This window comes from Tympanuchus pallidicinctus, unplaced genomic scaffold, assembly GCF_026119805.1.
Source record: "Tympanuchus pallidicinctus isolate F22 unplaced genomic scaffold, pur_lepc_1.0 scaffold3, whole genome shotgun sequence".
NCBI classification, from domain to species: Eukaryota; Metazoa; Chordata; class Aves; order Galliformes; family Phasianidae; genus Tympanuchus; species Tympanuchus pallidicinctus.
Genome location: NW_026294747.1, coordinates 96153403 through 96176135, shown reverse-complemented (window position 1 = coordinate 96176135; position 22733 = coordinate 96153403). Strand labels below are relative to the sequence as shown.

Genomic DNA, 22733 nt, shown 5'->3' with positions numbered 1-22733 from the left:
TAAGAAGAGGGCTGTCTGGCACCTAAACTTTTTCAAATCCTTGTCTCTGATTACAATAACCTAAGATCTTTAATTTGCACACACAAATAAAATGTATTTTGCAACAGCCGGGGTAAGACCTGTTTTCCGTCAAGAAAATGATAGAGTTATCTTGCTTTTTAGGTTTTATCTTCTCTACAGTTGGTCATAGACTTAGCCAAACCCACCCCATTTATTTACCTCCTTATTGTCCGCTTTTCTTCCACAAGGATGTACATAAGTACTGTCTCAATGTCTTTATACTAGACCCTGGTTAAAATGACATTTTTTTAGTATTACAACTAGATTTAGATAATTGAAAGTCTTCCTGTGTGGAAGTTATATAAAACAAATATACAATATTTATAATATTTAATATAATATTTAGTATTTGTGAAGCTAAATATAGCTTCACAACATCACCTAGAAAGCTACTTAGGGATTTTTCCCTTTCAGTTTCAGAAATTCAGCCTCAACACCTAAGAAACTTCTGTTGTTAGGAGGTGGGAAAAAAAATTGCATATCTAGTTTTTATTTCTGGAAAAGGCCTATGCTCAAGTACATTTTTACAATACCTAAGACTACAGAAATTACATGCCCAGTTCAGAACTTATTCAAGAGTAACAACGGTAGTTACACATCAACAGCAGTTCTAAGCAATTCAGTCCTAAAATCTGCTACCCTGTTGGAGAATAAAACTCACAGACAATTTCTAGCATCTCTTAACAGCTTTAGTGTTCTCAGAGTGGCATATGCAACAGATGCCTGAAACCTGAAAGGATGAGTACCAAGTGGGAGAGTAGATTTGTTTTTTGCACTATTTGGACACTTCTGATAGGGAATTAATAAAAAAGGCTGTTATGCAGGCTTCTTTTGAGATTATTCTACTGTGGAAGCCTGCCTATCAAAAGCCTTTTAAAGAATACTATGAGTTTTCTTTACAACACAGGCCATTGTCAAGATGAAAGGCTTAAAGGGAGAAAGACATTTTCTTACTTGGTTCATTTACATTTAGATAGTTAAAAACGGGTAGTAATTAATTCTGAATTCTTTTGCACACTTTCAAGGAAGAAAGAAGCAATACATTTATTATTTAAACTCAAGGCAGTAAAGCAATGCAGATACGTTTAGAAGTTTCATAAACTATTATTTTGTCAAGAGAGATCTAGAAAAGGCATTGTGGGAAAAAATCCCACGAACTGCAGAACTGAGCAATCTTCCCATGATTTAGATTTTTCAGGCCTCTATACAATGAAAAAGATATTCAACAAGAAAAGTATAAAGTTACTTTTATTTCTGCACCCAACTTTCCTAAAATATCACGATTATTCTTCTCTTGTACTGAACCTCTGCTTCAACACAGCACCTTACAGTGAAATTATTCTCTCATGGGGTCTCTATAACTGCTTTTGTTCTGCAGGGAACACCACAATCATTTGCCTTTGTTCTATTACTCCCAGCAAAATTTAAAATAAAACATTTTTCCTTCTTTAGTAAAAGAAGAAATACTATGAATAAATCTTTGAAATATTAATATGATTATCTGATATTGTATTACATATCATTCATATATTTAAAAGTACTGAAGTTTTCTTACTTAAACATAATTTGTACAAAAAGATACAGAAAGATTTTTAGTTCCAATGTAAGATAGAATGAGACCTCTTTGCATATAAGGAACATAAACAGTAAGAAAACTTCCACAATGGCAAGTAGATTTAGCTAATGGTATTACGAGTCCAGATTTGTAATACTGGATTAAAACCAACCACTATAATTTAGAAGAACTATGGCTTTCTTTTTGAAGTATATCAGGCTGATTTTAGTCATTGTGTTGTTTTCACTGTGTCCCGAACCAGAATGCTTAGGAAGATCTAGTTTGCCCAAATATCTATCACAGAACCATAGAATTGCTCAGGCTGGAAAAGACCGTAAAGATCATCAAATCCAACCACTACCTAGCCATAGTACCCTAACTCTTGACAACCCTCCACTCAGTCATGTCCCTGAGCACCAAATCCAAACAGTTTTCAGACACATCCAGGGTTGATGACTCAACCACCTCCCTGGACAGCCTATTCCAGTGCTTAACAACCCTTTCTGTAAAGAAGTTTTTCCTGATATCCAACTTAAACTTACCCTGGCACAACTTGAGGCCATTTCCCCTCATCCTGTCACTGTCACCAGTGAGAAGAGACCAATTCCACTCTCACTGTAAGCACCGTTCAGATACCAGAAGAGAGCAATAATGTCTCCCCTCAGCCTCTTTTCCCCCCAGACTAAACAGCCCCAGTTCCTTCAGTCTCTCCTTGTAGGGCATATTCTCCAAGCCCTTCACAAGCCTTGCTGCCCTTCTTTGGACCTGCTGCTGTACCTCAATGTCCTTTCTGTATTGAGGTGCCCAAAACTGAACACTGTACTTGTGGTAGGACCTCACCAACGCTGAGTGCAGGGGCAGGATTACTTCCCTCGTCCTGCTCAGCACACCATTCCTGATACAAGCCAGGAAGCTATTGGCTTTCTTGACAACCCAGACACACTGCTGGCTCATATTCAGCCGACTGTCCATCAGTACACCAAGGTCCCTTTCCATCAGGAAACTTTCCAGCCACTCCTCCCCAAGCCTGTAGGGTTGCCTGGGGTTGTTGTAAAGAGAAACGATTTGGCCCTAGTGAAACTCATATAGTTTGCCTTGGCCCATTGTTCCATTCTATCCAGGTCCCTCTGTAGTGACTTTCTCCCCTCAGGCAGATCAACATTCCCTCCCAACTTGGTGTCATCTGCAAACTTACTGAGGATGCACTCAATACCCTCATCAAGATCATTAATAAAAATGTTAAATAGAAGTGGCTCCAGTACCAAGCCCTGTGGGACACCGCTTGTGACTGGCCGCCAACTGGATTTAACTCTGCACTTTCTGAGGATGGCCCCTCACCAAAGAGCTTGAATCTGTTTGAAAAATGACACAAACATTTCCTAGAACAACTCTAAACTGCAGGAGGTGGCACCACCAGATCTGGTGCAGAGCAGCCTCTCACAGGTGCTTCACTTGCTTTCTAAGGTTGATAGAATAGAGTGAAAACCAATATAGGTTGAGTTTTAGTATTGAAGTATAACTACATTTTGCTTAAAAAAAAAATAAAATCAGTAGAGTTTGCATGTTTTGTAAGCAGTCTCATTTAACCTCTGAAAAGAGCTGTATTCATTACACACATTTATCACTATCTTTACTATTAATGCTCCAGGGCAAACACCATATAAACATGTTTATCATCCATTTGTTAATAAAGGTCATTACAATAAAATGATGCACTTGTTCTCCATTAAGCCATTAGTTAATGTTTCATCAACATTCTCTTACATGCACTTTTAAATCAAGCTATTGAAAGCAGCTGCAATAAATTCCTAAACCACAAGTAGTCATAAAAACGTTTACACACACCAAGCCTATTCCACTATTCCTGGTCTTTTAAATCATTCAGCTTGTATCTCCCAATCCCTAGGAGGAAAACAAACAAACAGACACGACTGCTAGCACTAAAGTATGCCCAATGGATACATGTCATTTAAGCTTTAAAATATTCTAATTCATTATATGGGCAACTTATATTTTATTTCTAATGGGCTCCAAGTGAATCTTAAAGAGACTGAATTCACTAGAGGCATCTGAATTAAAACATCAGAAGCATACTAAGACTGAAAGTCACTGTGGTTTACATAAATCCTGGATAACAATATGGAAGAAGTCCTTTATTTGGGACATGCATAGATAATGAGAACATTAGGAAAGCTTCCCTTGCCTGTTTTCAAACATCATCAAAAATGTTTCCCAAATAGGATAAAAAGCCAAAAAAATAATTAAAATTGAAATTCAGTCTAAATGTTCTGTTTACTTTTAATTACAAAATTTTGCACTATAAAGACATATAGTCAACCATAACCAAAAGCCAACAGCTTTAAAATTTATAGATGTGAGGTGAGAATAGGCAGATACAGTCCAAACATTGTGTTAAGAGATTTATTGCTATATTTAAATGATACAAACAAACGACATGGTGTTCAAACCACCCAAGGGGTAGTTTGCAATTCAGTGCACTGAGTCTTAAGCAATAAATAATCATGGTCAGAAGGACATAATTCTCATGTGAACAGCCACTGCTGGATTCCAGGGAGCAGCTTTCCTTCATGGACACCAAACACCATAAAAAGCAGGAAACATGGAGAGTCACAGTGGCAATGTTTTACCCTGCTGCTTTGAGAGGAGGCTTTAACTGGCAGAAAAAAATATGTAAAAATCTATATTGTTTCCCGGTAAGTTTTAATTTTCAGTTTGAAATGGATTTAAACTATTGGAGAAGAAAAATAACATTAAATCCTCTTTGTTTTCCCTTACTACATCGTGCCACTCTAAGCAGTGTCCCAAACACAGTCTTATGCAAACTAGGGAACTGCTCAAGGAATAATTTACTTTTGTTGGGTGGTAAAGTAGTGGTATTTGACCACTGCATGTGTTTTGTGCTGCACCAATCTTTGTCTTCAAACACTTCAGTGCCAAGAAGGGGTTAGCCTTGCCTCTGTTAAATAGAAATAAAGCAATCCCAGAAATGGAGAAATCACCTGTGCATCCAGGCACAGCCTTGAATATAACATTCTCTTACATGGGAAAAGAACTCCCAGAGCAAAACTTTCCTCAGGGGATTCTTACAGCAACCTCCCAGAAAGTTGCTATGCTTGTTTCATTCAACCCCGATCATCTGAAATAGATAGTTCTGCCTTCTTAGCAGGGTTGCCATGGCAGCCCTGAGCTCCCTGCAGTCCCAAAACCTACTCAGGAAAATGGGATGTGCTTAAGAAGGTAACAGGGACTATAATACAGGCTACTGCAGCACATTTCCTCTCACTTTGCCAAGGCACCCACCATAACAATACCCGAACTTGCTTTTACTAAGGCACTGTGGAAACCCTGCTCCAAGCCAAAACTGGATTCAGCCATCAACCTCTTCTCTGCAAGTGTTAGAGGCACAGAGACAGCCTGGGAACAGCAGGATCAAATGCAAACACGACAGCAGGCTGAAGATACTGCACACCACAGAAGTCCCCACCTCACTGACACCGGTGGCAAAGCTCCACCAGAGCCACATTTCATCCAAAGCCCCACTGGCACTCATAGATGAGTGGTGGTAAGACTGAAGAGGGCTGGGGGCAGATGAATAAGTTACCAACAGTTTCTCTCCGGGCCTCCCACGCAAAGAAACAGCAAAGCTGCTGGAAGGAGACTCCATCTGCTCTTGGTAGGGAGCACAAACATAAACAACGCCGTATGGCCCATGTTATCCAAGGCAGCTGCTAGATCTAAAAGAATCCTGATATTACAGAATGCTGCAATCTGCATTTGAGCAGAAGATGATCCTAAAGAGATTCTAAAATTAGTTTTCAAGCTAATGTAAACCTGAATATTTTATCAGCAAATATAGGGGAGGAAGATACTGCAGTGCTTGGGGGGAAAAGAAAGAAATAAAAGCTGTTTGATATCACCATATAGTAGTATTTTAGCAGAAAGGATCCACATAAGAATAAGTAGCAGGGGGCATTTCCCTCATGCACTTCAGATTCAGTATCATCACTCAATAATCTGTTTGCACAGGTTGTTTTGAATAGAGTTGCAAGGGCTTTCTGTGATGTTGTGAATATACAATCAGCTTTGTTAAGCTCCGAGCTTCCAAACAAGAGGAAAAATAAACATGCAACACTGTGGTATGCAAATACTGTATCCTCTGAACCACATTTACTTTGCTGATGACGAGCAAGGAAAGAAATGGCCAATTCTTCCTGTGTTTCCTCATGAGGTAGCAAAAATCCTGCACTGCAGTTCTCCCATAACTTGCAGAGTACTGTGCCAAATGCTGGGGTGACTGTTGACTCCAAAGACAAAGAAGGATGCAAGAGCTAAAAAAGCCTTCAGATAAAAGTTTCATATACATACACACAAAAGATTCTTAAAACAAAGATTGTTATTTATGCTTTACAAAAGGCAAATAGATACTGCTTAGTGTTCTCCCATCCAGATAAACAGTGTGTCAGTCTACAAACATCACTTTGAAAGACCTCATAACATAAGCTTTGATTTTGATTTAGCAGAGCAGTTAAGCATGCAAGAGCCCTTAGGTACATACATAAGCAGTGGGCTTGTTATTGAAGATGAAAAGGATATACAAGTGCTTTGCTGAACTACAGCTGTAGTGAATTCTTTTCAGAAACTGCTGCCTAATAAGAACAAGGAGTGATCTTTTTCTCTTCATTTCACCCCCCACCTTAGTCAGGATTTATCATTTAAATTACAGCTTAGTTACTGGTATGTCTCTGACAGATTTAAACTTTTTGCTTTATATGACTAATTTGTACATAGCTTCTACTATTGTCCTTTTCTAAATGACATCAATTTTTTTGTTTTTTTGTTTGTTTTAAATCATCTCTACACATGGGAGGGGAGGAAATAAATGGTCACAATCTTCTGGCTTTACTGACTTCTTCCTTAACTGCAGTTATCAGAAATGTTTGCAAAAATAATTATTCAGGCCACCGGTGGTTCAGAACTTCTTTGCTCTAGCTGTGGTTTGACATATGCTATGGTGCATAGCATAAAGGTATATTCTTCTTCCAGACTGTAGGATTGAAGCCCATGGACAAGCAAAGAACCATCATGGTTTCTGAACAGTAAACATTAAGGAAGCACCATTGTTTCTATTCTCACACCAGAAGATGACAGTAAAATAAGGTGTTCTATACAGTACATCCAAAAGTTCTGGAACGCACGACTTGCTCTTAGATGGTCTAAGCAACGCACAGAATCTGCAAGGGCTGCAGTACAGGTTTGCTGACTTACAGGGAGGGGGGTTGGAGTATATCACTGGGATGATTTTAGACTCACATGCTCAGTGTTCTATGAGAACATTTATACCCATTACGGATAACTCATTCTTTTTTATTATTATTATTTAATTAAAACACAGATTTAAGGTAAATAGGAGCTTCCACCACCATCCTGTTAGACATTTCTGGTGAAATTTTACCCCAGAACTGCTACATCCAAATACAAATCTATTTAGGAGAAGAGCTTCACTTGCACATTAGTAGTTCACTTTGAGGTATTTTTGATTGGAGATAGGCTGTATCAGTACTGTTTTCTCACTTTCTTCCTTTCCCAGGTTTGTGATTTTCCTTCTTCACTGTACAGACTAAAGGATAGCAGTGTTGTTTCTTATGATCTTTTTCATTTTCTCCCTGGAAATTACCAGGTGAATTTCAGTAATTCACCTTGTGGAATCCTCACAAGTTTTTATTTTTGGTGCCGACCACTCTAGTACAAGAACATTTGCTAAGGCACAATCAAGAAAAAGCAGCTGATGATACATCTGCAATGGAAATATCTGCTTATGCACTGACACAATGTGATTTAAAGATTGAGAGTGATGTGTGACTCAAAGTCTCTCACACTACAATAGTGCAGCTGGTGAAATGCAAGGGCCAAAGCTACACTATGAGACCACAAAGGAAGTGTTCCCAATAAAAACAAAAAACAAAACAAAACAGAAAGAAAGACTGACAGACAAGTCATTGTATTGTCTGATTTGGATCCCTAGGAGCATTATAAGTGGAATCAGCACTAACAGAAGTAGCAGACATTTCATTATCTACAGACACCAGAATCAGAAAAGGAAGGTGTATTTGGAAGGAAACCAACAGTTAATCAGTTCTCCCAATTTAGATGGAGCTTTTGAATAAATACTTAATGAGAAGAAGAATGAACTTTCAAAAGAGACAGCAAAGTTGACATTAATATCAACTGCCAAAACTGCTTTCTAAAGTTCTCTGACCCAATGAAGCAGCTCAGTTATGCCTCAGTGTAAAATAACCCAGTCTTCCCCCAGACCACCTGTCATTCTGTTTCTAAGTTCATTAGCATGAGCAAGGGAAATCTGTGCTTCATTTCAGCAACAAGTCTCCGCACCGCATGACTGAGATAGAACCACCAGCAGGTGCAACAGGACAGGCTCATGGCTCCTAAAAGCTGTGCTGATTATTCATCACTGAAATGTTTACACAGCCAAGGCACAGAAAGTCTTACTGAATTACTTATAACCACTTGAATATCTTTATAAGTTAAATAATCAGATGTCATCAAATTGCAAAGGAAATGATGGACGCTCACTAGGGTCTGCATCTTACCTTTTCCTTCCTCTCAAACCTCTTGAAAAATACTTGACGAGTTCTGATGCGATACAAATTATCTTCCTCCCAGAAATGTCATCAAAAAGATTAAAACCCAAAAATAACTGTCCAATTTTATCTCTTTTAAATTATTAAAGCTGAGACCAATTGTGGCTTCAGTCGACTGTGTGAAAAGATACTTTCAGGAAGCCTCGAGTGAGGGATGCTCTATCTGAAATATTCATTAAGAGACTGATATTTTTGTTTCTCTCAATATCTTTTCTCACCTACAGTGATGACTTAGATGAATCTAAATGAATTCCCCAGGAATCATTCCACATTCTCAATCAGGCTTTATCTGGCGAGGCTACTGCATACCTTTACCTCTTGGACACAATTATTTTTTTCCATCCTTTTATCCCAGGTCTGCTTTCCCAGTGAAATACGGGTGGGCAAAAGATTGATAAGCGTAGCCTAGTAGATCTCAAATTCCTGTCTGGGATGGGATATTAAAAGAAAATTGAAAATAAAGGATCATAGAAGTTTCATTCCCAGCACCCCATTTTGATGCTTTTTCTCATCTTCACCCGGGACTGGAGGAAGGTTGTGGTGGTCAGTTTGGGGAACCAGGCTCCAGCCCTATCAAGCAAAGACCTCTGAAGGACTTCCACAGCACCAAGATGCTGCATCCCACTGCCACTGGTGCTGGCTCCCTCCTCACCTCTACTGCAGGCAACTGCAGGATGAGGAGTGCACAGTGCCTGAATTTTCCCCTTTCACATTCACCAAAACTGCAAAGAAAAAAAATTACACCTTCCCTTTGACCAGCTTGATGATAGTTGCAGAAATCTACAGGAAAGGCACAGTAAAACATAGACCGTGGGTGACAACTTTTCAAAGCACCACACCATGAACACAGACCTGTGTAGGTCTGAACCTACACAGTTTGCCCATCAGCTGACAGCTTTCTGTAGCAGCTTTCAACCCATTTTGGTAAAGTGCAGTTTTTCATTCAGGAGAACACATACAGAATAACATGTTGACTTGCATATATCCACCTCCTAAAATACACACATCAGATATTCAAGAGGATTTCCCAGAACTTTCACTGTTCCTCTGCTTTTGTTCTGTGCCAGAGTGCAAATGGCAAAATGAGAATAGCATAGAGAAAGAAGGTCAAGACTTGCATCGAGTTCAAGAATACACTTTTGCAACTGGTTGAAGTAATTTCTCTTTTCCATTTGAATTTGTTAATCCAAGCTAAAGCTTACTAAACAAGTATACTGGAAATTAACTTTATGAAATCTTTTATACTTTAAGTATTAGAACATCAATTCAATTAAATAATGACATTCAATACATAATCATAGAGTATTCCTAGTTGGAAGAGATCCACGAAGTTCTACCTCCTGGCTTTTCTCTACATCTTCTTAAGGGAAGAAGAAAAAAAACCTCTGCTTAATGATGTAAGCCTAAAATATATTTATATACAATCAGCCAGTTGATTTTTACGTAAAGACAAAGTTTTTGCCCAGTTATCTTCTCAGCAAGTCTCACTGTTTTTTTCCCTACTAAAAAATAGATAGGTTATAGAGGAAAAAAGTGAAAAGTGTAATTTTCAGTGACAGAGCCAAAGCCTTAGTGACAGATCTCTGGGAACCCTTAGTCTGAAATTCTGTGAAGTGCTGATAAAGAATAGAAAGGATTGTATTCAGAAAAGATTTCTTAAGACATTATCAGACAGTATAAAAGTGTAATAATAAGAAAAAATACCTTGGCTTTTTTCCAACTTTTTTTTTTTTTACTTGAAGTATATAAAATGCAGATTTCAGAAGATAAAAGTAGAGAATTATTTAAAAGCAAATCAAATTAATATTTTTGATACTTTTACACCATGCATTTTACACCATTCTTTTTTCTGCCTAAGCAAAATGAAGAAATGAAAAAGAATGTGTTTATTCATAGCAAACATTTTTTCCTTGCCCCTGATACCTATGCACAATCACTTCACATTAGGCTTGTATAATTAAAGTCCTAGCCTCTCATTAATGTGCAAGTGGTGACTCCAGTGTCCAGATCCTCTGCAGAGATATTCAAATGAGGAAAACTGAGCACTTCTTAATTTCCTTCCTCAGAAGCACCTCATTTAAATAGTAAGTAGGGCATGCCCAAAGATGGTGTCCTCAATTACAAAGCATTTAATGTATATCAACAAATTCCTACTCAGAAAATGATTTGAGTCTACCAGTCTTTCTAACATAATTTATAGTAGCAGCTGCAAAGACATGCATTTAGGGGAGACGATAGCATAGGTCCTTCAAGCTGAATGCACTTATTTCATCATTCACTGCAAAAACAAAAATTTAATTCACTGAAGGATGGGGTTTTGCTTTACTCTTGCCAGCCATCACTGAAACAGCTGGCACCTTGAATTATTTGCTCATACACAAATAAACGAAACTGCCAAGCCATCAATTTGAAAACGTTTCTCCTGAGCCAGCCAAACTGTTCAAACATTTACTACTGGTGGATATTTATGAGCCTTTTACACTCACTTCAGATTTAAGTTTGCTCATTATGGTGGTTGGAGTTGTCCTTAACACGTGTCTTCTAAGTACAGAGAATTAAATGAAAAGAAACTATTACAAAAATTGCCATTATTAAATTATGAATGAAAAACAAGGTGATACAGGGAAGGGAACAAGTTGGTCTGCTATCAGTGTTGTACCTTTTTAAAGTGTACTCTGCTAATCTTTCAGGATGGTATTTTTAAGTCCTGGATGCAGAACTGAGTAAATATCACCAACGAACTCTACAGTGATGACATAACTTACTCTTATAACCACAAGCCTCCTCTAGTGGCAGAGAGCTAGTTTATGAGCCAAACCAGTGGTGTTTTAAATCTGTAAAACACTCTAAATTTACAGTCTGACCACAGTAATTATAGGTCCTTTCTGTGTTATACAGATGTAATGCAAAATTTTCACTATCTGGCCTCAGCTAATGCATTCAGAGTGCAGCTGAGCCTGGGCTCAAACCATTAGATTTAAATTCTTGCTCCTGCACCAGATCAAACAGTCTGTTATTTAACCTTCATGTCTTAGTTATATTGTGCACCAAAAGAATCCAATTCCTAGAGAATCATAAAGAATTCTGCTCTCCTGTCCCCCTCCCCACACATCACTGCATTATCAAGTCAGCCCTGCAGGGGAGGGACTAATGTCATGGATGCACTGCTACACACCAATTACACTCTAGGCTCATAGAGAAAATCCTGAAAAAATACTGAAAATTCCATTCATCACACACTAAAATTTGAAAACAGCAGAAGCCTCCATATGCTTTTCAGGGATCAGGGGAAATGAATCTGAATATCAGATCTCTTAAGTTCTTTCGAGTAATCAGAGATGAAAATTATGCATTCATTCTGCAGCATTGCCATGTGCATTTTGATGCAGGGTAAATTAATTGTCTTCGCTAATTTTCTCCATTTACTTCACAATCTTGTTAATTAGGCAGATCTGTGCCTTAGTATGATCCTGTTTCCTTCAGAATAAATTTCCTTTGTTTTTAAAAAGAACTCATTGAGCATACAAATATGTACGAGATGCTGAGAAGTAAATCTAGACACCCCAAAGGGAAAAAAAAAAAACAAAAAACACCACCACAATAAGAGGCAATATTTTCACCCTGTCACTGGCACAGCCCTATTGACAGCATGGAAAGTGCTGCTTGCACCAGTGCTGCATGGTGCCTTCTGCCTTCATGTACATCTCTCCATCTTCCAGCCTGTAGGTGGATTCAGAAGCCCAGCAGGGCTATTGCTCCTCCTGCCCTCTCCAGCTGGGGAGGAAGAAAGAACTCTAAATCCAAGCCTGTACCTCAGACAGAAGGGAAGGGGATGAGCCAAGTGTAGGCTCAGAGCCAGCAAGTGAGAAGAGCCCACCGTGACAGTGGATTTAAGTGAGCAGCCTCCAGAACAACCTCCTGTAACCAAAGACAGTTCCACAAGCCTAACAGGTTTGTGCCTCAGCTTATGCCTGTGGTTCAGCTCCCAAATTTTTTTTCATTTCAATAAACAGCAGGGGATAAAGATATGGCTCAAATCTCAGCATCCATTCAGAATAAAGACAAATAAAGATATGGACAAGTCAAACCAATTTTAAGGACCGACTAGTCTTGCCAACCAGTCTTCAGGGAAATCTTTAAGCAGAAGGAGAGAAGGGGGGGGACAAAAAGAAAACCCCAAACTCTGACAAACCCATTCATTTCACTCTATTCTTGGCAAGCTTTACCTCACCTTGCAAAAGGCAGTACAAGAAAAAGAAAACAAAAATATAGCAGCTTTCCTACCCAGCTCAGAAGCACCCAGAGGGCAAGACAGTACTTCACAATAGAGAATAGCTCTCTACAAACTGACTTCTTCCATCAACTAAGCTGAATGAGGGCATGCAGGCCCTAGTTAAAGTGATGTAAGGGGTCTGCCACAGGCAAACCCAGCAAATCATAGTTTCCTTACAGAGAGGACACAGCTGAAGTGAGGAACGCTTGGGGTAATTTTACATAGAGTACATTCAGAAGTATACCTCAAATGTTTGGAGCCTACCACCAAAAAGACCATTGTATAGAGAAGCTTTCTAACATTATAAAGAAAAGCAAAAAAGGTTGCTGGGAAGTATTTTATGCTTGAGGCATGTCACACCTTCCTTTCGCATGCAGACATAAAAACACATGAGAATGCTGTAATGTATTGAAGCATTAGTTTTGTGTATCTGGGCATATTGTTTTGTGATTTTTTTTTTTTTAGGAGGGAAAAAAACTTGCATTGTACAGCTGTTTTAATTAGAGGTGGCATTGCCCGCTACGAAATTATAATTCAATAATTATAATATTATATGTTAGAATAGAATGGATTGTCCTATTTCTCAGGTCAGAAGTTAGTTAGGATTTGTTAGCTAGCTCTTAAAAAACCTGTAAGTCCTGTCCCAGGAGGACGGAATAGCTGCCCTGCAAGTTCCATGCAGAGGATAAGCAGGTTGTTCCAAATGTAATCCAGGGACAGACCATGAGCTGCAGCAATGCAGAATGCATGCTGATACAGACTGGCTTAGTGATAGGTATCAATACATTAGCTTAAAGATAAATATATTAATTTAGTAAAAGGAATCAACAGATGCTAATTCTAAAACTTTCCATTTCAGCTTTGCTTGATGAGTGAACAGCCTTGCTTATCTCAATGATCCCGTTTCACAAAACCACTGGAGTCAGGCACACTAAGGCTACTTTTATCTTTGCATCCACCAGGTACAAGGGCTTTTTCTTGAGTTCCACATAAACTATTTTGAATTACAGTGCACCAAGACAGAAATTTGTTCGTTTTGGCATAACAAGTAATAGAAATTTGCCAAACCACAGGAAAACAGCTACAGGTTGGCCAGAAGTCACGTTCATGAAGATGAAGGAAAAATAAAGCAGAGGAAGCAGGTGGTCACACAGCCACCTTAGATGCAACCATGTGTGCCCAGGGAGACATCAGCATGTACTGAGTTCTTGGAAAACAATGAACTTGTATGTCAGTGTACTGCATATGTATGTATTAACTTCTTAAACGCAGAACCTGAACTCTGAAACCATGCATTTGATTTGTTGAGTCACCCGGTACTTAATGAGGAATAAAGGAATGTTGGCTTTCTAACACCACATTGGGCTTAAGATGATAATACAAGGGGGAGTCTGTGCTTGAGGACAACATACATATATATGTATGTGGAGGAAATGCAGCCTAGACTGATCATCTACCTGATCTTGGGTATTTCAGGAGCAGAAGATAGCAAGGCCATGATCTCTCCAGTCTGCTTCCATAGGAGCATAACAGTAACATCACAGATCATCTTGGGAGAGTTTCCCAGCCTCACATTGCTCCCAGCTCCATGGAGATTAAGAACAGTCTAACTGTGCAGGAAGAAGCAGACCTTCATTCAACATCCCAAGACTATCCTTTCTTTCACCTTAAAAATACAACTCTGAATACAGTGAGATAATTCACTACCTCCTGCTTTTGTTTCTAAGGGACGAGCTTGAAACAGGTGATAATAGCCACGAAGATTGAAATAATCTGAGGATTTAAGGTCTGAATAACAGCAGAGAATTTTATACACATTAGTATTTCTCACCCAACAGCTGGAAAATCTTTGTGATGGTCTTCTGCAGCTTGCTGTGCGTGCATATTTCTTAAAACCAGTTTGGTTTCTCAGTTATTTCTAAGGTAGAATATCTGAACGTACTGACTACTTCTTTCCGTTTTGCCTTTCTAATGGCACATTGTGTATGTATACAAAGGTTTTTGCTCTTCTCCAAAAGGATTCTAAGTATTTCTAGCAGTTGGGTTGCATGGACTGAAATCTCAGCATGAAAAGATCTTAATTCCCTCTTTGTTTGCCTAAACAAACTTACCTTGACTTTGGTAAATCCAAGTCCTACTTCAAAGTTACAGAGCCATAATCAGTTCATAATACATAGATGCAGACAACGTATTCTATGCCAAATAAAACCAAGTAGTCTGTTGTATAAAATATAGTCCCATTTAAGAATATGTTAAAAAATACCCAAAGAACAAAAGTAGAATTAGACTTCACTGCATTCATTCTGAATATGCCTAAATGCTTAACCATTGGAATGGTTTAAAAAAAAAAAAGAAAGAAACACTCTGTAGCCACCTTATCCCTTCTTCTTCATGGAGAGACGGGTCATTTATCCAAACACAGAATTAGCAATTCCCTTTCTCATGTTCCAACTCTCCTGTAGACAGCAGAGCTGACCATTCCTGTCTTTGTTTATGAAGAGCTAAGTGAGTGAGACTTGGGTTTAAACGTTGATTCTGGTGCAACTATGCCTCCTGAAGAAAGACAAAAAAGTCAAGTCCCCAGTTAGACCAGGGAGCAGAGTCAACATTAGTGCGGAATGCGTTGTCTCAATATTCTTATCACAGTGCCATCCCACAGCCTTGGCCAGACGACTTTCCAGTTGCGCTAGGTGTCCATGTTGGTGGCTTTATCAATGAGTTGTTTGCAGCCCAGAGAGATACCATTCTGTACATTGTCAAAGACATTAAAATGTTGAGAAGAGTCAGAGACAGACTAGAGGAAGCAAAAGAAATAAAAATTTAGGAACAGCGAAGCAAAATTGCAAAATAAAGAATTACACCCTTTGCAAATGTATTTAGCCTAACACAAGTGCCTTGGGACATAGTCCTGTTCAAGATGACAGGAATGGTTACACTTGATGCCGAATATGTCCCTTCCCAGCCCCATTTGTGAGGAAGCAGGTTCAGCCACTGTTCTGAGCTCAAGATATACATTGTCTGTAAGCTCATTTCGGGCACTCACTAGAAAACTCACTAGAGTGTCAGTATTTATGGCAGTTCCACATATTTATGATCTCCAGCTGTACGGCAACCTGAGTAAAGTCACTGCATTGATGTGTGAATAAGTGATTTCATAATCATTCTAAAGTTTCTCACTATGTACTAATCAAACTTCTAATCCCTCAGCCCTTTCTTTTCTCCCCTTCTTAGGGGAGCCACACAGAATTATCAAATATACCACCTTTTTCTAAACATGCTTATAAAAAGTCATCAGATAAGAGGCACTCTGACATCAGAAAAATTAAGCTATTTGCAGTGAATATATCCACAAATGAAGATAGTACTAATCTGATTATAATCTATATTAAAAGATCTATTTTTGAATTAAAAAACTGCCTTCTTAATCCTTTTGAAATCAAGGCATTATGCATTCAGTGTAGAAGTCAAATTTGCATTGTTTCCTTGGATATAACTAAGAAAGCAAATTTCCTGCTTCTTGATGAATATGAACTCTATAGTAGGTTTAAATCAAACATCTTTTCTCTCTGACGAGACTGGTTGGTTCTAGATGTATCATTTCACTTATGATGCTCAGTATCTCAGGAGCTTTGTAAGATGGATGATTTGCCAAGGTTCATCAGCTACTGATTTTACAGTACTCAGTAAATAATGTAGCAGTAGTTCTCATCCCTCACCATCTTCCATTAAGAATGTATTTGTTTAATTAATTTGAAAAACAGAAGCATAGGTCACAACACCCACGTAAGTCTAAGCAGCTTAATCAGTCAGACATGGAAAGAAGAGTAAAGTTGGCTCTGGCAGAAGACAGTGGCTTGTGGATAACATTTCAGCTTTTCTGGTTAATTATAGGAAGTGCCAGGCAACATTATATGAGGGAAGAAAGCAGAGTGGGAGAACAATAATTACCATGAAATTCACTACCGAAAACTGTCAGACAAAGTAATAACTAGGATTTTTTGTGTGAGAAGAATGGGTAAATGGGTGCATGAGCAAATACTTATGAGACTTCTAAGGTCCAAGTAGTATATTAGTCAAATATAAAACTTTAGTGCTTCAATATAGTGAGGTTATGAATTCTGGGTTTTACTGCATTACTTTCAGCCAAATGGCACACTGAAACTTAGAGCAGGGCAGTTTGAAAGTTCAAACCTGCTCAGGCAAACCTGGACAGGCACACCACAAAACAAAGCAGAATTTGACAAGTCTGTCTAAGTTACAGTTACATACATAAAGCAAAAATGAAAAATAAATATCTTCCAGCTTTAAAGGCTAACTTGTATAAATTAGCCAGTCTGGAGTAAGTACCAAAGTACAAAATCATTCAGCCTCTTCTCACCTCTCAGCAGCATTAGCAAATGGGCTGTAATAACATAGAACATATGGCAGTATTAAAGATCTAAACTTCTCTGAATTGAAGAAAATCTTTCATGAAGACTTTGAAAGACAGGGTGACATCCATTTTGACATACCTGAGACTCAAATACTGTTTTGTATGTCCCTTCAAAAATACACCTCAGATGAACAAGAGCTGCTGATTTCCTGCAGAACAGAGGTTGCCTAGTCCCTGGGAAACCCTCTGCAGATACCCACAGAGACAATAAGCAAGATGAAGAGATGAACTAGTTCATGATGGCAGAGGACAAGAGAACTTTAAGAAATGAAACCACTGATACTGTGGCTCTCATTTAAAAAAAAAACAAAACAAAAAAAAAACAAAAAACAAAAAAAAAAAACAAAAAAAAACAAAAAAAAAAAAAACAAGAAAGATGCTTGATTTCTTGAGATTGGAGAGGGACTCAACATTCAATGTTCTGAGGTTTCTAGCTTCACACTTTTCCTTTGTCTGCTGTAACTGTCTCTAAAAAGCCAGTGCCTACAGATAATGAACACAATGACTTTTAAGATTAAAAAGAGACTATGTGCTTCAACAGAACACAACCTTCAAGATTAAAAAGATGACATGTTGTAACAGGTATCAGAAGATCTCTTCCACATGACAATATCGTTTTGACTTCAGACAGCATTTTTGACAAAGTCTCATAGTCAAGGTCAATAACAAGAATCTAAGGTGTAGGAATTACAAAATGAATAGAAAGATGGTCTAGAAAGTTTAAAACATTTGCATGAAAAATATGTAAAGGGCTGAAAAGTCAGCTGCATCTTGCAAGAATGATTGAAATGATGAAAGGATGGGTAACAGAAAACAGATGCAGCAGAAATTTCAACAGTGTTGATCAAAAAAAGCTTAAAACTGACAATGTTTAATGCTGATGGACAGGTATGAAATCAGATTGGTAAGAAGAAGAGGATCTGAGTAACAACATACAGCTTCATGAAGAATAAAAAGTGAGAAGGGACAAAAAGTCAAAATACTGAAGACAAACAATCAAGCAAAATTAATTTTCTCTGGTACAAGCCCATGGAAATGAACTTTGTAAATGAAAAGACAGGATTGAGAAGGGTAGGAAACAGCCTAAACAAAGAAAAAAAATGCATCTTATTCTATTGGGATATTGCAGACTATGATCACTGAGAAGAAAACAATTTCTGAGTCTGCATCCAGATCATGACAATGTAAAAGAATTTGATTCTCAGCTGTTCCCTATCTGACACATACTAAGGCTCCTGTTGCTCTTCCCAGCAACACACCAAAGGATCAGCCCTGGAGATGTAATGTTATTGCTGCATTGCATTTATTCCCATATCTGCACGAAATCTGTCACAGTAATTATAAATCTCAAATTTTGGTAGATTTATAACAGCAAGGGTTTGTTGTAAATAGAAATTTTTGATGGACAGGCTTGCCATCTTTCTTTCCTCAATTCAATGTCGGAGAAAGCACCAGAGTTTTTTCCTGAAGGCTGATTGTGGAAAAAAACTGAATTTTTTATTGTTTCTTAATATTCTTGCAAAGAATCACCCCTTCTCTGAGCACAAAGAGGTAACTCCCATGGTCAGATTCTATTAGAAGATATTGCAGTGATTTTAGAAGTTCACAATTTGCTGTTTCCAGGTACATTTCTGCCAGTAGATTCATTGTTTGAATATTCATAGACAAGAAAAAAAATGAAAGTGCACACATGCAAAAAGCATAATTTTTTGAAGTGCAGCCACAGTCTCAGAAGCTGGAACACATACATGAGCAATGCTCGGCAAGAAATGCTAACATGCTGCTGAGAGGACATATATTAACAGTATGGAACTCTTACCATGTGTCATCCACATGGTATGTGGATGGTGATATCAGCTCTCACAACCTGCTGAGAACTCAGCTTGCCTGAACTGCGTAAAAGCTAACAACTAAAGAAGTCTGTTTTACATCACATAATGCACAGTTTTCCATGTAATTACGCTGTAAGACTCTGAATTTGATCATTAGACTAATTCAGAGTCAAATAAATCATCATTTCATCAGCCTAAAGCTCATTGCCAGGATTCAGTTCCGCCAAATCATCAAAATGCAGGAATCACTACTCCTTTCTGGCCTGACAGGTTAAGCTTATTATAATGAAGTTCAAAATAACTAGCCTGTCTTTAATTTTGAGCATGAACATAGACAACTGGAGCTTAATTATTGACCTGCTTACTCAGCAGCTGAGCCAAGTGCTCTAAAGGCTACTCTCAGTACAGAGCTCAGGTAATCTGCTCAGGTAATCCCCACTCCGAAATTCAGTATCCTGTGTTTAAAATTAGGCTGGGGCTCAGTTCACCAAATTAGTACAGAGAGCAGCTGCAGTCAAGAAGTTTGCCTTAATGACTCCACCAAAAAAAAAAACAAAAAAACAAACCCACATGATTTAAAGAAGGCAGACTTCATTTTATCTGTTCTTAAAAGAATCTACACCCTGCAGCATAAATTCTGGATTGGAACATAGAGGTTACATGCTGCAATTGACCCAGGCATTCTCTTTCAGGTGTGAAACTGAAGCCTTTTTACTGCTTAAGGCTAATTAATTGGAGCTAGAATTAATTTTCCTAAGCTTTTCATTGCTGTTGCTCTCATCATAACCTTTCAATTTCTGAACAAAAAAAAAAAAAAAATCAGGAAAAAAATTGCTGCTGTTTGGCAATGTGGAGGATTACTCATTTCTGTAGCTAGAAAAAGGGTAGAAAACTGTCATCCAATGAAAGAACCATGCTCTAGCCATGATAGCAGAAATAATACTGTAAAATAAGCCATTCTTAACTTCAGTTGAGTTTTTCTAGGAGTTGGGATAGGCAGATTCATGTTAGTTCTGAAAGTTATTTACCAGCAGCTAGCAAAAGTTTATCCCAACACCAAAACTCTGGTATTTTACTTGTTAATCTCCCAAGTTACTCTCTGGAACAGACAACCAGATGTGAAATATCTGTATCATTTAAAATCCCAGGACAAAAGGACAAAGTGTAAGTAACATTTCCCCATGCATACACAGAGTTCCATCACAGTGAAAGTATTCATTTCTTCACATAAATAAGCTTCAGGGAAGACATGCAGAGTGCTCCAATTAACAGCCCTTTAAGGAAACTGATGGTGAAATTAGTTTACCCACAGACTATCTTGCAGGCTCACACCAAACAAAACATATGGAAAAAATACTGAGCTGCTCTGAATTTACTCTCCAGCAAAAACAAAAGTCAAGCCTTTTTTGCATATTGGCTTATTTCGTACTAGTTACCCTCCCGAGGGCTCAGTTTCTTTTCAGTTTAATAGCCATAATGTACCACAAATGCTGAGGGTAAAGAAATCCTTGCAGTAACCTAGCAATAGAACATGTTCATAGCAAAAGTGAGACTTAGAGACTTGTTTAATAAGTAAATTGTGATAGCTCTATCAGCCCTCAAAAACATCAGATATTCCTGGCAGTGCAGTTAGAACTCCCTTGGAGATCACAGCTGTCCCCAGTATTGCCTGCATGCCTGCTAACACTGGCTTCCAGAATATACTTTTTCCTCCCAGACTTTGTGTAAACAGCTCTTGGGCCAACTTGCACAACTAAGCAAAAATTCCTCTTTTTACTCTGTGGACACTCGGAGAAAGTGTATTGCAGTACAGAACAAAGACAAAACATTTCAACAGCCTGAATTAAGGATTGCTGCTAACATAAAGAGGGAAGGTTTTCTTATATCAGGTTGAGAAGACCGGCTTTACAACTAGGCAAAAAAATTAAGGACAAACTAGTACCTAAATCTGCTCTGATGAAATACATGCTCAAAAGAAAGAGCAACAAATGCATTAAAAAAAGATTCAGAGGAGAAAAAAACGTTCCTTGTGTGCTTCAGCCTCTCAGCTAGTTTCTGAGGTCAGTTCAATGCCCAGTAGAATGAGTGGGCTGGATAGTTTAGCTTCTCTGCTTTAAGAATCACTCCTTTTTCATTTCATCTGCCTGCTCTTCCTTACAACTTGGCATTGAGAAGCCAGGACCTTCAGAGATTCAGAGACTGTTTCTTTCTCCCTGCTTTGTGTTATTTTTCTACTGTGTGCCTTTGTTGCTACAGAATTCAAGCTGCCTTTGCAGGCTTCTCACCACTCCAGAACGCAGTGGTACAGCTGTAGGAATAGCATCTTTTGGGAAGTAAGCACTGATACGTCTGGAGTGATCATGCTTGTTAGGTTTTTCACTTATAGTCAGGCAGGCTGTAAGTGTAAACTTAAGCATAAACTTAACAAAATATTGACATGAAGATGAGGTACAGGCCCTACCTTACTTCCTCAGTAAATTTTGGGGAATCACATCACAGCAGATTTTTTATGTTCTGATAACCCTTTCCATGGAAGTAGTAAGAAAACTCACATTACGTATCTTGCTGGGCATTTCATGCTTAATTTTTAAAAATGGACAATTCCAAGGAGAATATCTGCAGTGCCCTGAGGTCATGACAGCAATTCCCCCAGTGCCACCAACTGCAGACTGAAATACGCACAGATGCGCTGAAACATAGGAATTACAAAGAAAAAGCTGGTGCCTACCTGGCTACTGGACATCAACACTGTCTGCCACTTTTCCTCATTTGAGCAGCTCTTTCTCCTTCTTTCCATAATTAGCAAATACACATCACTGACAGAACAATGTCAGATTCCTTTGTTTGAGAAATATGCACATACGGACCACACACATCTATGCCCACCTAAGTATTCAAGCTCAAAAACTCAGGTGAAAGATATGTGTATATATATATATATATATATATATATATACACACATATATATAATGAAGTCCTAACTATGTATGTATTTCTCAAAACTGTTTATTGTAAGAAGACCAGCCTTATAAGAATTTTACGCACGTTTTGAAAATTTGAAGTGCTTATTTTTCTCATAATTATGGACTTGAAACTGCAATCACAGTTCCATTGCCATCAAAAACCTCTGTCTGCAAAGCAGGTCATATGTCCTGTTTGTACAATTAGCAAATGCACAGTAAGAAGAGTGGCACAATTAGGAGGGTATTTTACAGGTTTATAGTTGGAAAGATTCATAGAACGGCCTGGGTGTAAAGGACCACAGTGATCATCTAGTTTCAATGTCTTGCTATGTGCAGGGCCAACCACCACCAGACCTGGCTGCCCAGAGCCACATCCAGCCTGGCCTTGAAAAAAACAACACAACACCTGCTGTCACTGCAGTAGAAATTCAAGCTTTTTCCTTTTAAAAGTGTAAATAAAATAAAATAAAATAAAATAAATAAACCAAAATACTCCCAAATTGAAAGAAAGGAAAGCCAGGAGCAAACGGACAATTTTGTTCCATTAAATCTGTACTGCAAAAGCCCTCAGATTATCATGATGGAATGAGACAATCAGAAACAAAATGCTCACCCATGTCCTAGGCTCACAGCAAAAAACTCCAAAATGAGAGAGCTCTAGAAAGAAATCCTTCCCTAGTGGCAGTCAGCCCTTAAATGGGGTCTAGGAGAGGTGCAGCCAGGCTCCATCCCTTCTGGTCACACAGCTCAATCACCTTCACCTGTGCTCCATGGCTGACTCAGCGCTTGCCTCAGGTGATCAATCAGTGCTTCAGTCCCTGACTCAACTGCTCCCATACACCTGTCCCACCTTGTGTTCTGACACAAGCAATCTGGAGTACAATCCAGCATCCACTTTTGACTAAAGAAATGCTATGATTTCAGAAGCAGATATTTT

At 38.4% G+C, this 22733-nt stretch overlaps 1 long non-coding RNA gene across 1 annotated transcript in view; it reads right to left on the bottom strand.

Annotated features, from left to right (window-relative positions):
* Positions 1-22525, bottom strand: part of LOC128085198 (uncharacterized) — a 28163-nt gene extending 5638 nt beyond the window's left edge. The window contains exon 1 of the long non-coding RNA XR_008208837.1: positions 22410-22525. This is a non-coding gene — a long non-coding RNA (uncharacterized LOC128085198). The remainder of the gene's footprint in view (positions 1-22409) is intronic.
* Positions 22526-22733: the final 208 nt, after the last annotated feature.